This window comes from Hordeum vulgare, chromosome 1H, assembly GCF_904849725.1.
Source record: "Hordeum vulgare subsp. vulgare chromosome 1H, MorexV3_pseudomolecules_assembly, whole genome shotgun sequence".
NCBI lineage: Eukaryota > Viridiplantae > Streptophyta > Magnoliopsida > Poales > Poaceae > Hordeum > Hordeum vulgare.
The window spans coordinates 273,178,800-273,194,810 of NC_058518.1; the positions used below are offsets into that span (position 1 = coordinate 273,178,800).

Sequence of the window (16,011 nt, forward strand, 5' to 3'; positions counted from 1 at the left end):
GGGAGAGCACATACAACATATAATCAGGCTGCAAACAAAGTTATAAGAAAGATGTGGAGAAATATCTTTAAGATGCTAAAGGAAAGTCTAATTACGTAGAACAAACAATACACAATAGGAAAATGATCACAATTCACTCTCCTGCACTGTAACAACAATGCATACACATCTATTCCTCTCAAATCACAGTACCTTAATTTCAGAAAATAATTACCATTACATTTTATTTCAAAAAAGGCAATGCATACGATCCTTTTCATTACAATTATATATTTTTTACATTCTATGAATAAATCAATTAAATATTAAGCATCCTAGGCTACATGAGAAAGAGTGGCCGACACAGCTTTATACCCAAGAACAAGTACACATCTTCTGAAATAAAATGAAAAGAATAACAGCAGGCACATGTGATGAATGATTGACACATCTGTCATTTCATGTACTTACACATTATGTAAGGCAGAGGTCATGATTTGCACATATGGTAATTAACTTTAGGAACTTTATAATCCATCCATTTCCAAATCATGCTCTCAGTTACACTTACCTGCCCACATTGCATTAGTAATTTTTGTAGACATATTTAGTTATCTCAGCCTTATCAGTCAAATTTAAACTGCACCATCTAACTCATCTGATCAGACTACTGACAGAAGTGATCGTCTCGACCGCTGCCCCGAGGTTGAATCCCCCAACTGCGCTCCGGTGCCAAGGTACTGGTTCATAAGTCTACTGTTCAGAGATCCATATTTCTTAGGAGTGTGCCTGATCATTGCACTGGTGCTGGGTGATGGTTCGGTCTTTGTCTAGATGGACTGCTTCGATCTTGTCGATCAACGACGACGAAGACCATGACGCCGAAACCGGGGGAGATTCGGGCAGTGTGTGGTCAGCTGCCGACCTCATCTTCATTGATGGACTTGCCAAGGTTCGCTTGTTGCCAAATAGGGAGCTCACCTTGGAGTACCTCTGCCTCAGCGGTGTCGGGGTAGTCTCGACATGGCTCCAGCTCTTGACGGAGTCCACCGAGGAGGCGTCATCGTCCGATTCCCTGGGGCTACCAGCTGATTTATTCCCCTTGCGAAGCGGTCAGCTGAGCAGGACCTTGAGGTGTCTAGCCGCGCTCTGCATGGAATTCAGCCTCTTAATACCAGGTCCCAGGGTTACAAGTTCAGCACTCTTGCCAACGCTAGAGAACGAGGTCGTTCTCGTTCTCGTTCTTTCACTGACGCCTGACGCATCAATGCCCGCATGGAGGAAAATCTCGGCATCTGAGATTCTGAAAGAAGTCCCCGGGCTGCCCACAATGTGGTGCATCTTCAGTTGAGAAGCAATGGCGGACCTCGTCTCGTGATACCTCGAGTTCGAGATCCCGCTGGCCAGAATCAGCTCCTTGATGAGTATCTCAGACGATGCAGTGTGCGGCTGCTTCTTCAGTAAATCCAGCGGGGTCATGTCGTTGCTGTCACGGACGTTCAGGTCGATCGATGGCACGGTCATCAGGAGCTCAACGAGGCTGGAGTGCAGATTACCAACCACTGCCAGGTGAAGCACGGTTCTTCCATCGTCGTTCTGCACGTTGATTACATCGCTGACATCCATGATCGATCCAGAGACCAGATGCTTCGTGAGCCTGACGATCAAGCCTTCGGAAGCCAAGAGTTCTGAAGCCAGTCAGTGCCATATGGAGGAACGTGTCACCAACTTCATTTCTAGCATATATAAGTGATGGTGATGCAGTCATCAGGGCTTCCACCACCGGTAAATGACCTCGGAGCACTGCTATATGCAACGCTGTATTCCCTTGCTCGTGTACAGAGTTGACGATGTCGAAAGCGACAATCAGATACTTAACAACCTGCAGTAAGAATGTGTTAGTACTGCGCCCAGCAGTTGCTGAAAAGTCCATTAATAGGTTCAATGACAAATGAACCTGATGTTGCAGCAAAAGAATGATAACTCCCATGGTGAGACACCATATGTTTTAGGCTTTGTTCGGTTCCACCAAAAATAAGAGGGATTGGCATGGATTAAATCCCATCTAGTACAAATTCCACCCCATTCCCCTCCAATCCACCTCAATCCACTTGGACATTGGATTAACCGAACAAGGCCTTAGAATGATAATTCCCACGGTTAGATACCAGCACGGAGTATAACTATAATAGTACTTCTAAAAACTTATTAGCAACTAATCTCAAAGTTAAATGGATTTAGCCCTGCTCATCGCCACTTCGAGACGATTAATGCTGTTTAAGTCCCCCTTAATTCAATAGTTAAAAATTACGTATCTATATATATTCTATATCATGAATTTTAATTTGAGGCCTTTTATACAATAGAGAGACAAGTAAATGGATCACTCACAGGAGCTGTGGTTCAGCGAGTCCGGTGTGATGCTTAAGGGTTTCTGTCCAGATAGGGCTTCTTTTCAGCGTGCACCGAGCAGCGTACACGGCAGACGCTGCCAGCAGCGAGGGGCGCACGGTGACCAGCTCATATTCCATGAGCGCCATCTCGGCGAAGAAGAATATCATGTTTGGAAGCTGCATTCATTCACAAGAACAGGAGGAAAAGAAGTTCAGCACTACGTAGGACGCAAATTCCATGTCAGACAGAGAGGTTCAGAGATCAGAATCAAAATCCATGACCAGTTCTTCTCACCTCCTTGTCGCCCCCGGCGGCCTTAGCGAACCGCACCAGGGACGTACAGGGTGGGCACCGTGAGGTTCCATGCCATGCTGTTCAGGATATTCTTCTCCATGGACAGGATCTGCTGCCTCGAGTAGTAGTTATCGGCGATGGATATGAAATCGCCTACCTGCAGACAACAGATACTTCAGATTCAGAGTTCGTTCACAGACAAACATGAACAGATACTCGAACGAACAGGCGATCGATGGATGCAAGGGGGGTGAGACCGTGAGAGGAAGTGTTTGGCCATACCTCGGGCGCCCATATCTCCTCATACTTGCAGGCGATGAGCATGGCCGCGATGCCGACGAGCTGCAGCTCCCGCCGGGCCACCCCTGTATCCACTCGTCGGCGGCGCTAACTCAACCTTCCCTAGATTCTCTAATTGCTTGGATGTGAAAAAAATTGAAGGAGGAACGAACCTGCGCTGGTTGTTGGATCCAGGACAGCACCTCCTCTGCGTCGCCCGTCAAACCACCACCCGGCCCCGGCACCACCGGCAATAGCCCGGCACCGTGATGCCCCACCCGAGCCCCGGCGAGGCGGCCTCCATCCTCGGAAGCGAGCAAGCCGACCACCATGTCGTCCTCCGCCCCGATGCCTCGGCCCAAGCGAGCACGTCGGTCGCCTTATCGTCCTCCACCGCGATGCCTCGCGCCCATTCCCCATTCCTGAGCTCCTTCGGTGCAAACTCCAAGGCCTGCCACGACGCCTCGCCCCATCCTGGGCTCGGGCGGTGCGTACGCGCGCCACGTTCTGGCCAAGGCCACCTTCGGCGACTTCCTGTTCGCTGTGCTCTCTTGGGGCGGAGTGGCGGCGGCCGTGCTGGGCGAGTGGGGCGGGGGCGTCGGCCGTGCGGGGCGCGCGTGGCGCGGGGCGAGCGGAGCGGCGGCAGCCGAGCGGGGCGCGCGCGGCGTGGGGCGAGCAGAGGGGCGGCAGTCGTGCGGGGCGCGGGGCGAGCGGAGCGGCGGCAGCCGAGCGGGGCGCGCGCGGCGTGGGGCGAGCGGAGTGGCGGCGGTCGTGCAGGGCGCGCGCGGAGCGGGTTGAGCGGGGCGGGGGCAGCCGAGCGAGGCGGGGGCAGCAGAGCTCCATTGTGCCCGCCCGCCCGCCGTTCCCCTATGGCTGCTCGGCCGCCTCCTGCGGCGGCGGCGCGAGGCGAGCGTCGAGCGACGACGACGGCCACGCGAGGCAAGCGGGCGAGTGGGAGGTGGGGTGCTGATTTTATGGGATTCCTAATTGACCAGGCGTTCATTTTGAAGCACGGTCAGCCTTACTTTAATTGGTAAATGCACACGGTGATACTGCGTGGATGGTGGAAAGCCGTTAGATATTTATTTGTTGACTAATTGTGTGATGGTGATTGGTTTGTTTTTATGGGGTAATAGCTGTGTGTACCTAGGGAAGTTTACGTTTGATCTTTTATTAATAGTATAGATAATGGGTTCAGCTCTAGTACTCTAAGGGTATGTCCAATACTGATACTCAAATCACCCGTATCTGTCCAAACGTAGCTATGAGGATCCCGCAGCCATTCAACGTCGACCCATCGGTACGTGGAGTAGTTCAGGCTATAATCTTTTCATAAAATGAAATTAAACCAGGAGGGCTTTGCGGGAGTCCAGACACGAGCCACGACTGACTTCAACATTTGAAGCCCACCCAAAACTAAGATGGAGCTCGTGCTTTTGTAGCTAGCCGCATTGTCTACGCAACCCAAAACTAAGATGTGAAGGCATCTCCTTTTTCGTCTTTAATCCATCGGTAACTTTACTTGGGGCTATATTTTTATTCACCACATGATATGTGTTTTGCTTGGACTATCATTTTCTTTTATTAATACTGGCTTGCTGTTATTTAGATTAATGTTTTGCATCATTTATTTCGATAAAAATGTCAATGATAGCCTTTACCATGCTTAATTTGCAAGTATAGGAGTTGCTATTCCAAAACAGAAAGTTTGTTTGTAGTGAAAAAAATTCCCTAGAATTTCCTGTACATCGGAATAGCTTGAAATTTGGACACAAGTATGCTCTTATAAATTCTATACAAAATGGAATTTTGTTCAGATTTTTGGGAGTTAATTAAGTATGGATCTTGATGCATTCTTTACAGACTATTCTCTTTAGGCATATTGTTGTTTTGTTTGCATTGTTTGCATATGTTTGCTTGTTTAATGATTCCATTTGAGGATGGGAGTTTTAAATATGCAGAGGAATTTAGTATGCAATGTCAAATAATAATTTTAGTGATTTGCTACAGTATAGGATGATACAGTTTTGCATTGATTTATACTAACCTATCTCACGAGTTCTTGTTGAGTTTTGTGTGGGTGAAGTTTTTAAGATTTTGGAAACCACCATATGAGAGGAATTAAGGAGACACAAAAGCTCAAGCTTGGGGATGACCAAGACACACCCAACCCATATTTCAAAAAGTATCAAGCATCTAAGCTTGGGGATGCCCCGGTTGGCATCCCACCTTTCTTCTTCAACAATTATCGGTTAGTATCGGTTGAACCTAAGTTTTTTGCTTCTTCACATGTTTCGTGCTATACTTGAAGTGTTTTTTTTATTTTGTTTGAATAATGTACTTAGGATCTGAAATTATTAGATGGGAGAGTATTCACATAGCCAAACAATTATTCAACTACTCATTGAGCTTCACTTATATCTTGTAGAGTAGTTTGTCTTTTGCTCTAGTGCTTCACTTATATCTTTGTAGAGCATTGAAATGTTTTTATTTTTTAGAAACAGTTGAACTCTCATGCTTCACTTATATTATTTTGAGAGTCTTAAACAGAATGGTAATTTTCTTAGGTTATGAATCTAGTCCTAATATGATGGGCATCCAAGAGGGATATAATAAAAACTTTCATATAGAGTGCATCGAGTACTATGAGAAGTTTGATTCTTTGCATATAGTTTTGAGACATAAGGATGGTGATATTAGAGTCATGCTAGTTAGTAATTATGGATTGGTAGAAATACTTGTGTTAGAGATTGTGATTCCCGTAGCATGCACATATGGTGAACCGCTATGTTAGGAAGTCGGAGCATGATGTTTTTATTGAGTGTCATCCTTTGTGTGGAGGTCGGGATCGCGCGATGGTTAACTCCTACCAACCCTTCCCCTAGGAGCATGCGTCTAATACTTTGTTTTGACTATTAATAAAAATTTCGCAACAAGTATGTGAGTTCTCTCTGACTAATGTGAGTCCATGGTATATACGCACTCTCACCCTTCCACCATTGCTAGCCTCTCTAGTGCTGCGCAATTTTTGCCATGCATAAACCCACCATATACCTTCCTCAAAACAGCCACCATACCTACCCATCATGGCATTTCCATAGCCATTCTGAGATATATTGCCATGCAACTTCCACCGTTCCGTTTATTATGACACGCATCATCATTGTCATATTGCTTTGCATGATCATGTCGTTGACATCGTATTTGTGGCAAAGCCACCATTCATATCTTTCATACATGTCACTCATGATTCATTGCACATCCCGGTACACTGCCGGAGGCATTCATATAGAGTCATATATTTTGTTCTAAGTATCAAGTTGTAAGTAAATAAAAGTGTGATGATCATCATTATTAGAGCATTGTCCCATGTGAGGAAAGGACGGAAGCTATGATTCCCTCACAAGTTGGGATGAGACTCCGGATTTTTTAAAAAAGAGGCCAAAGAGCCCACCAAAAAAATGAATGAAAAAATGAAAAAAGAGGCCAAAGAGCCCAAACAAAAAAATGAGAGAAAAAGAGAGAAGGGACAATGCTACTATCCTTTACCACACTTGTGCTTCAAAGTAGCACCATGATCTTCATAATAGAGAGTCTCCTATTTTGTCACTTTCATATACTAGTGGGAATTTTCATTATAGGACTTGGCTTGTATATTCCAATGATGGGCTTCCTCAAATTGCCCTAGGTCTTCGTGAGCAAGCGAGTTGGATGCACACCCACTTAGTTTCTTTTTGAGCCTTCATACACTTATAGCTCTAGTGCATCTGTTGCATGGCAATCCCTACTCATTCACATTGATATCTATTGATGGGAATATCGTTGATACACCTAGTTGATGTGACCATCTCCTATTTTTTGCCTCACAGCCTCCACCATATTCTATTCCACCTATAGTGCTATGTCCATGGCTCACGCTCATGTATTGCGTGAGAGTTGAAAAGGTTTGAGAAAATAAAAGTGTGAAAACAATTGCTTGACTAAGACCGGGGTTGTTCATGATCTAAATACGTTATGTGGGGAAGATGGAGCATAGCGAGACTATATGATATTGTAGGGATAACTTTCTTTGGCCATGTTGTTTCGAGAAGACATGATTGCTTTGTTAGTATGCTTGAAGTATTATTGTTCTTATGTCAATATTAAACTTTTTTGCTTTGAATCATATGGATCTGAATATTCATGTTACAATATATGTTAGGTAGCATTCCACATCAAAAATTATGTTTTTACCATTTACCTGCTCGAGGACGAGCAGGGATTAAGCTTGGGGATGCTTGATACGTCTCCAATGTATCTATAATTTTTTATCATTCCATGCTATTATATTATCAACTTTGGATGTTTAATATGCATAAATATGCTATTTTATATTATTTATGGGACTAAGCTATTGACCTAGAGCCGAGTGCCAGTTCCTATTTTTTCCTTGTTTTTGACCTTTTTCAGATAGGAATATCAAACAGAGTCAAACGGAATAAAACTTTTGCCGTGATTTTTTATGAAAAATATAAAAAATACCAGAAGAAAAAGATACAAGAGGGGAGTCCCGAGGAAGCCACGAGCCAGGGAGGTGCGCCCACCCCCCTGGGTGCGCCTGGGGGCTCGTGACTCTCTCGTGGGTCCCCCTGACTTGTTCTCGACGCGATCCGCTCCTATAAATACAGAAACCTCCAGAAATAAACCTAGATCGGGAGTTCCGCCGCCGCAAGCCTCTGTAGCCACCAAAAACCAATCGGGAGCCCGTTCCGGCACCCTGCCGGAGGGGGAATCCATCTCCGATGGCCATCTTCATCATCCGGGCGATCTCCATGACGAGGAGGGAGTAGTTCTCCCTCGGGGCTGAGGGTATGTACCAGTAGCTATGTGTTTGATTTCTCTCTCTCTCGTGTTCTTGAGATGTCGTGATCTCGATGTACCGCGGGCTTTGCTACTATAGTTGGATCCTATGATGTTCTTCCCCCTCTCCCTTCTTGTAGTGAATTGAGTTTCCCCTTTGAAGTTATCTTAACGGATTGAGTCTTTAAGAACACTTGATGTATGTCTTGCACGTATCTATCTGTGGTGACAATGGGATATTCATGTGAGTACTTGATGTATGTTTTGGTGATCAACTTGCGGGTTTCCTGACATCGGGAACCTATGCATATGGGTTGGCACACGTTTTGACTCTCCAGTAGAAACTTTGGGGCACTCTTTGAAGTTCTATGTGTTGGTTGAATAGATGATTCTGAGATTGTGTGATGCATATCGTATAATCATGCCGACGGATACTGGAGGTGACAATGGAGTATCTAGGTGACATTAGGGTCTTGGTTGATGTGTGTCTTAAGGTGTTATTCTAGTACGAACTCTTGGATAGATTGAACGGAAAGAATAGCTTTGTGTTATTTTACTACGAACTCTTCAATAGATCGATCAGAAAGAATAACTTTGTGGTGGTTTCATACCCGACAATAATCTCTTCGTTTGTTCTCCGCTATTAGTGAATTTGGAGTGACTCTTTGTTGCATGTTGAGGGCTAGTATATGATCCAATTATGTTATCATTATTGAGAGAACTTCCACTAGTGAAAGTATGAACCCTAGGCCTTGTTTCCACGCATTGCAATACCGTTCGTGCTCACTTTTACTATTAGTTACCTTGCTGTTTTTATAATTTCAGATTACAAAAACCTATATCTACCTTCCATATTGCACTTGTATCACCATCTCTTCGCCGAACTAGTGCACCTATACAACGTACCATTGTATTGGGTGCGTTGGGGACACAAGAGACTCTTTGTTATTTGGTTGCAGTGTTGCTTGAGAGAGACCATCTTCTTCCTACGCCTCCCACGGATTGATAAACCTTAGGTCACCCACTTGAGGGAAAATTGCTACTGTCCTGCAAACCTTTGCACTTGGAGGCCCAACAACATCTACAACAAGAAGGTTGCGTAGTAGACATCAGGGGTCAACTACGAAAACCGTCAAGAGATCGATCAGGACAACCTCTCAATGTTAAATGAGACGCTTGACCGGATCCAGTCATTGAAAACCGCGAACGTCGTGAGCCCGACCTACACTCTAATTGGTCCAAATGCGCATTATGAGGACTTTTACGGCTCACCCACCACCCACTTGGTAGCCACCGTCGAAGACTTAACCGACATGTTGGATTACGCCTCTGAGGAGGTTAAAGACATGGATGATGGGGCCGATGACCCCACCCCTGTAAATATCGGGCGGTGGACTGCCACCTCCACCTACGACGTATACATGGTGGACACACCCACGACAATGGCGATCATACCACCAACAAAATGGCGATAAGTCCATGGAGGAGCCATCAAAGCGTGGAAGGCGGCGTAAAGGATCCAAGGCGAACAAGGGAAGGGGGACCATACAGGGCACCAGGGAAAGCATAACCCCGGAGGACCGCGACAACCTCGGAGATCCCGAGCAGCCACTCGAGGACCTGAACAAGCCCGAGGGCCAGAACAATCCCGACAATCCTGATGACTCAGACAACGACAATCTAGAGGCCGAAGACTTCACATTTCCCTAGGACCTTGAGGGTGAGGAACAGTTCAGGCAACAACTTATAGCTACCGCCCGCAGCGTAAAAGAGAAGCAACAGCGGCTCCAAGCCGAACAATATACCATCAACAATAGATGGACGAAAGTACTGGCAGTCGAAGAAGGATATGGCACCGAATGGCCAGATCAAAACAAAAGCTACCCACGTCGGCGCCTCCTGCCTCAGTTCGATGACAAGGACCCGAAGTCTGTGTCCCCCCAGGCGCACATAGTACGATCAGCCCGATCGCCTACCTCGAGGGCGCGATAGAGTGGCCGGAGAAGCTGAGTATAGACCCGAGCCTCCCCGTAGGAAAGGAAATGAACATGTGCAACCTAGGGGCAGACACGATCTACGACATGACTTGGACAATAGAACATGTCACAACAGGTCCATCTATGGATCTAGAAGGTTCTCTCCCACTAGATGGTGGAGGCCAACCTCGGTTTACCCACAACAACACAGATCGGGAACTGTACCGGGCACAACCAATAGCCCATATCCGGCACAATATAGCCCGGGTCAGAGGCGCCGCCCACCCACTATGCTTCACACATGAGGTCATGCAACACCAATTTCTGGAAGGGTTTAAACCCGTGAACATAGAACAATACGACGGGACTACAGACCCCGCCGTGTGGATAGAAGATTTCCTTCTCCACATCTGTATGTCCATTGGAGATGACCTCCACGCTATTAAGTACCAACTCGTAAAGCTGAAAGGACCAGTGCAGCACTCGCTAAACAACTTACCTGAAAATTCCATTGGAAGCTGGGAAGAGCTTGAAGAAGCCTTCATGACTAATTTTCAGGGAACTTATGTCGGACCGCCGGATTCCTCCGACTTAAGTAACATCGTCCAAAAGGTGGGTGAATTGGTCAGAGAATTATGGAATCGGTTCCTAACCAAGAAGAACTAGATTGTGGACTGTCTAGATGCCGAGGCGATAACCTCCTCCAGGCATAATATTCGGGACGAATAGCTGGCACGCGAGCTCGGCCAGGATATGCCAATAACAATGTCCACTCTCACTTCCCTCATAACTAGCTTTTGCGCGGGCGAGGACAATTGGCTAGCTCGGCGTGGCCATAATGTGGACGACCCCGGTACCTCTGAAGTTAGGGATGGAAATGGCAAGCCAAGACGAAATAAGAACAAACGCCGCCACCGTAACGGTGAAGCCGATGACACAACTGTAAATGCTGGCATTCACAGCTCAAAATCTGGACAACGGAAGAAACCCCTTAAAGGGAACATGGATGGACCGACTCCTTTAGATAAGACTATGGAAAGGCCCTACCAGATCCATGGTACCCAAGATAAGACCGCCACCCATACCAATTGTAATTGTTGGGTGTTTAACTAGGCCGACAAACTAGCAGCCGAGGAACAAGGCAAGGGCTCATGAAGCAAAGACGACGACGATCCCCACGGTCCGAACATTGGGGGCCAGAAATGTTGGGAAACATTGCATGGGAAACAAAAAATTTCCTACGCACACGAAGACCTATCATGGTGATGATCATCTACGAGAGGGAGATTAGATCTACATACCCTTGTAGATCGCTAAGAGGGAAGCGTTAGTAAACGCGGATGATGTAGTGGTACATCTTCGCGATTCAAGTCGTCGTCCCACGAACAACCCCGCGATCCGTCCCACGAACCGCCTTGCGATCTGTCCCGATCAAGTACAGAACGGACGACACCTCCGTGTTCAGCACACGTACAGCTCGATGATGATCTCCGCCTTCTTTATCCAGCAAGAGGGGCGGGGAGGAAGATGAGTTCGCCGGCAGCCTAACAGCGCTCCGGTGGTGGTGGTGATATGATATCTACTACACAACCTTCTCCTTGGAGACGTTGTTGGGCCTCCAAGTGCAGAGGTTTGTAGGACAGTAACAATTTTCCCTCAAGTGGGTGACCTAAGGTTTATCAATCCGCGGGAGGCGTAGGATGAAGATGGTGTCTCTCAAGCAACCCTGCAACCAAATAGCAAAGAGTCTCTTGTGTCCCCAACACACCCAATACAATGGTAAATTGTATAGGTGCACTAGTTCGGCGAAGAGATGGTGATACAAGTGCAATATGGGTGGTAGATACAGGTTTTTGTAATCTGAAATTACTAAAACAGCAAGGTAACTAGTAACAAAAGTGAGCACGAACGGTATTGCAATGCGTGGAAACAAGGCCTAGGGTTCATACTTTCACTAGTGAAGTTCTCTCAACAATGATAACATAATTGGATCATATAACTAGCCCTCAACATGCAACAAAGAGTCACTCCAAAGTCACTAATAGCGGAGAACAAACGAAGAGATTATTGTCGGGTACGAAACCACCACAAAGTTATTCTTTCTGGTCGATCTATTCAAGAGTCCGTAGTAAAATAACACAAAGCTATTCTTTCCATTCGATCCATCATAGAGTTCGTACTATAATAAGACCTTAAGATACATATCAACCAAGACCCTAATGTCACCTAGATACTCCATTGTCACCTCAAGTATCCGTGGGCAAGATTATACCATATGCATCACACAATCTCATAATCATCTATTCAACCAACACATAGAACTTCAAAGAGTGCCCCGAAGTTTCTACCGGAGAGTCAAAACGTGTGCCAACCCATATGCATAGTTTCCCAATGTCACAAAACCCGCAAGTTGATCACCAAAACATACATCGAGTACTCACATTAATATCCAAACGTGTGCCAAACCATATGCATAGGTTCCCAATGTCACAAACCCGCAAGTTGATCACCATAGATAGACACATGCAAGACATACATGAAGTGTTATCAAAGACTCAATCCGATAAGATAACTTCAAAGGGGAAACTCAATTCATTACAAGAAGGGAGAGGGGGAAGAACATCATAAGATCCATCTATAGTAGCAAAGCCTGCGGTACATCGGGATCAAGACATCTCAAGAACACGAGAGAGAGAGAGATCAAACACATAGCTACTGGTACATACCCTCAGCCCCGAGTTAGAACTACTCCATCCTCATCATGGAGATCGCCGGGATGATGAAGATGGCCACCGGAGATGGATTCCCCCTCCGGCAGGGTGCTGGAACGGGCTCCTGATTGGTTTTTGGTGGCTACACAGGCTTGCGGCGACGGAACTCCCGATCTAGGTTTCTTTTTGGGGGTTTATGTATTTATAGGAATTTATGGCGGTGGAATTACGTCGGTTGGGCCCACGAGGAGGTCACAAGCCTCGTAGGTGCGGCCTAGGGGGGGGGTCGCGCCTCCCGGGCTTGTGACTCCCTCGTGGCTCTTCTGGCCTTCTTCCAAACCTTCAGGGGTCTCTTTTGGTCCCAAAAAATCATCGCAAAGTTTTATTCCATTTGGACTCCGTCTGAAAAAAGGTCAAAAACACGAAAAGAAACAGAAACTGGCACTTGGCACTGAGTTAATAGGTTAGTACCTAAAAAGATATAAAATAGCATATTCATGCATATAAAACATCCAAAGTCGACAAGATAATAGCATGGAACCATAAAAAATTATAGATACGTTGGAGACGTATCAAGCATCCCCAAGCTTAACTCCTGCTCGTCCTCGAGTAGGGAAGTGATAAAGACCGAATTTTTGATGTGGAATGCTACCTAACATATTTGTCCTTTGTAACTTCTTTCTTGTGGCATGAATGTTCAGATCTGTAAGATTCAAAACAATAGTTTACTATTGACATGGAAACAATAATACTTCAAGCAATCTAGCAAAGTAATCATGAACTTTTGAAATAACAAGGCCAAAGAAAGTTATCCCTACAAAATCATATAGTCTCGCTATGCTCCATCATCCCCACACAACGAATTTAAATCATGCACAACCTCTATATTGGCCAAGTAATTGTTTCTGCACTCTTACTTTCTGAAACATTTTCAACTCTCAGGCAATACATGAGCGTGAGCCATGGATATAGCACAATAGGTGGAATAGAGTGTGGTGGAGGTTGTGAGGCAAAAAGGAGGAGATGGTCACATTGACTCAGTGTATCAATGGGCTATGGAGATTCCCATCAATATATATCAATGTGAATGAGTAGGGATTGCCAAGCAACGGATGCACAAGATCTATAAGTGTGTGAAAGCTCAAAAGGAGAACTAGTGGGTGTGCACCCAACTTGCTTGATCACGAAGACCTAGGGCAATTTTGAGGAAGCCCATCATTGGAATATACAAGCCAAGTTATATAATGAAAATTCCCACTAGCATATGGTAGTGCAAAACAAGAGACTCTCAATCATGAAGAACATGGTGCTATTATGAAGCACAAGTGTGGAAAAAGATAGTAGCATTGTCCCTTCTCTCTTTTTCTCTTTTTTTTATTTGGGCTATTTGGCCTCTTTTTTTCTCCTTTTTTTATGTGGGCAACTTTGGCCTTTTTTTTTAATTTCCTCACATGGGACAATGCTCTAATAATGATGATCATCACACTTTTATTTACTCAGAGCTCAAAGCTTAGAATGATGATGACGACTCTATAGGAAATGCCTCCGACAGTGTACCGGGATGTGCAACGATCTAGCTTGGCGTATGACATTGAAACATCTCACTAGCTATCTTACGATCATGCAATGGCAATATGAGAGTGACAGCACAAGTCATGAGACGGAACGGTGGGAGTTGCATGGCAATATATCTCGGAATGGCTATGAAAATGCCATAGTAGGTAGGTATGGTGGATGTTTTGAGGAAGGCATATGGTGGGTTTGTGCACCCACGAAAATTGCGCGGTACTAGAGAGGCTAGCAATGGTGGAAGGTGAAAGTGCATCTATACCATGGACTCACATTAGTCATGAAGAACTCACATACTTGTTGTGAAAGTTTTTATTAGTAATCAAAACAAAGTGCTAAACGCATACTCCTAGGGGAAGGGTTGGTAGGTGTTAACCATCGCGCGATCCCGACCGCAACACAAAGGATGACAATCAATAAATCAATTATGCTCTGACTTCCTAACATAGCGGTTCACCATACGTGCATGCTACAGGAATAACTAACCTCAACACAAGTATTTCTAGATTCATAACACCCTACTAACATGACTCTAATATTACCATATCCATATCTCAAAACCAACTGAGAGGAATCAAACTTCTCTTACTAATCAATGCACATGAATATGAAGGTTTTTATCCTCTTTGGATGCCTATCATATTAGGACTAGATTCATAACCTAAGCAAGGTACCATGCTGTTTAAGACTCTCAAAATGATCTAAGTGAAGCATGAGAGTTCAACTAGTTCTATAAAATAGAACCATTGCAATGCTCCTGAAAGATATAAGTGAAGCACTAGAGCAAAATACAAACTTCTCCAAAAGATATAAGTGAAGCTCAATGAGTAGTTGAACAACTATTTGGCTATGTGAAGACTCTCCCAACTAAGAATTTCAGATCCTAAGTACCTTATTTAAACAAAATAAAATGACGCTCCAAGCAAAACACATATCATGTGGTGAATAAAAATATAGCCTCAAGTAAAGTTACCGATGGATTGAAGACGAAAGAGGGGATGCCTTCCCGGGGCATCCCCAAGCTTAGGATTTTTGGTATCCTTGAATATGGCTTGGGATGCCTTGGGTATCCCCAAGCTTAGGCTCTTACCACTCCTTGTTCCATAGTCCATCGAAACTCTACCCAAAACTTGAAAACTTCACAACACGAAACTTAACGGAACTTCGTGAGATGGGTTAGTATGATAACGAGCAAATCAATCACTTGGGTACTATCAAAACAAGACTCATAATTATTTTCACACAATGCCTACTGTATCTTATCGTTTACACAATTTATATCACTTAATATAATCTATGTAAACACCAAAACAAGCAAACTATGTATTGAAAACGGAATCTGTCAAAAACAGAACAGTCTGTAATGATCGGAATGAGAACCATACTTCTGCAGCTCCAAAAATTCTGAAAAATTATGACAATTAGGGTAATTTTCTTATCCATCAGCATAAAAAACAATCAACTCAAATCTCTCTCTGGATAGAAATAAAAATAATTTTGTGAGTAGAAAGTTTCTGTCTTTTTCAGCATGATTAAACAACTATCACCCAAACTAATCATAAAGGCTTTACTTGGCACAAACACTAAAATAAACACAAAAGACACAATCATAACAGAATTATTATGGTGTGGACAAAACAAAACATAAATTAAAAAGCAAAAATAAAGTCATTGGGTTGCCTCCCAACAAGCGCTATTGTTTAACGCCCTTAGCTAGGCATGATGATTTCAATGATGCTCACATAAAAGATAAGGATTGAAGCACAACGAGAGCATCATGGATCATATGGCTAGCACATTTAAGTCTAACCCACTTCCTATGCATAGGGATTTTGTGAACAAACAACTTGTTGGAGCAAGAATCAACTATCATAGGAAGGCAAAACAAGCATAGCTTCAAAAATTTCAACACATGCAGAGGAAGCTTGATACTATTGCAATAAGTAGAAGCATATGATCCTCTCTCATAG

At 44.6% G+C, this 16,011-nt stretch overlaps 1 pseudogene across 1 annotated transcript; it reads right to left on the reverse strand.

Moving 5' to 3' along the window:
- Positions 1-411: 411 nt before the first annotated feature.
- On the reverse strand, positions 412-3,563 carry LOC123430927 (annotated as a pseudogene). Its single transcript, XR_006622997.1, has 5 exons — positions 3,120-3,563; positions 2,950-3,032; positions 2,668-2,824; positions 2,371-2,549; positions 412-1,861 (listed from the first exon to the last, which is right to left on the reverse strand). The product of XR_006622997.1 is annotated as a cyclin-B1-5-like (transcript).
- Between the last annotated feature and the right edge of the window lie 12,448 nt (positions 3,564-16,011).